The sequence below is a fragment of the Myotis davidii genome, unplaced genomic scaffold (assembly GCF_000327345.1).
Source record: "Myotis davidii unplaced genomic scaffold, ASM32734v1 scaffold1494, whole genome shotgun sequence".
In the NCBI taxonomy this organism is placed as follows: domain Eukaryota; kingdom Metazoa; phylum Chordata; class Mammalia; order Chiroptera; family Vespertilionidae; genus Myotis; species Myotis davidii.
In genome coordinates, this window is record NW_006286246.1 from 414,325 (window position 1) to 415,529 (window position 1,205).

Consider the following 1,205-nt stretch of genomic DNA (forward strand, 5'->3'; position numbering starts at 1 on the left):
ACCAGATTTCAACTAATGGGGCTTGGACTATGGGAAGGTGACATTAAAATAACTTAGCAGGTAAGGGCCCCTGGTAAATTGATGTATTGTTGTGGCTTCCACGTCTGCATGTAAATGAAGTTGATACATTACTCACTTGGATTTCCCTACTCCTAAGTATTAGAGGAATTCTCCTATTCTGCACAAAGACACTGATGTAAGGGCAAAGGATCGATGCACTGAGGAGGAAGGTGAGAAGCAGAAGTAGTTGTGTGTTACAAATCTCTGTGGCGTATGAAAGGTGCTAGTGGACATAGCACAGGCCCCACTACCACTACCATCACCACAACTTGCCTCCCTGTCCTGCCCCCAACCCAGGTGGCCCAGTAGAAACACTATAGAATCTGAGAAGGGAGAAGGGAAGCCAGTGCAACATCCCCACCTGCCCAAGGTGGCCACCTGGTACCCCCCTGTTAAAAATAGGAAGGTAGCTATTAACCTCCTACTACACTCTTGTGGAAATTGGAACTCTTGCAATATTCCTGTTTGGAGTTGGGTCAAATCAGTGTCAATGACTAACAAGATGGGAAAGGCCCACAAGCCTCGGGAAAAGTGGGAAAGGGATGATCAAGAACATAGCTGCCCCAGCTCCAGTGGCATCTTGGGTTCACATGACAAAATGGTAGCTACCCCTTGAGGAAAACTTCACACACACACACACACACACACACACACACACACACACACACACACTGCCACTTGAAGGAAAGCCATTGGCTCAATGGAGCCCTCAATTTACAGAAGTTCCCCATAATACCTAGTTACCTAGGCTGATGGTTTGGCTAAGCTGAAACCCAACGGTGTCCACTGGGCTGTTGTGGCTCAGCAAACCCAGTGCCAGGGATGCAGAACTGAAAGTGGAATGAGGTTACTCCATTCAGTAAACAGAACCTAAAGCAGTCCTCCCAGCCCTGGACAATAGTCCCCTTAAATGAAATGTGCTGTATTTTTACCGACGCTTGATTGTTGCCAATGTTCTAGCTGCCCAGTCTGCCATTTGGAATTCTACAGACTATCAGATTGAAGACACTTTTCTTTGGGACTCTGAACTGTGGAAATGAGTCATAGTTGTCACTCATGTAGATTTCCAAGATAAGGGCCCATTTTCTGATGAGCACAACTAGAATCAAGCTAAACAAGGCTGCACCGTTCAGGCTGCCACCATT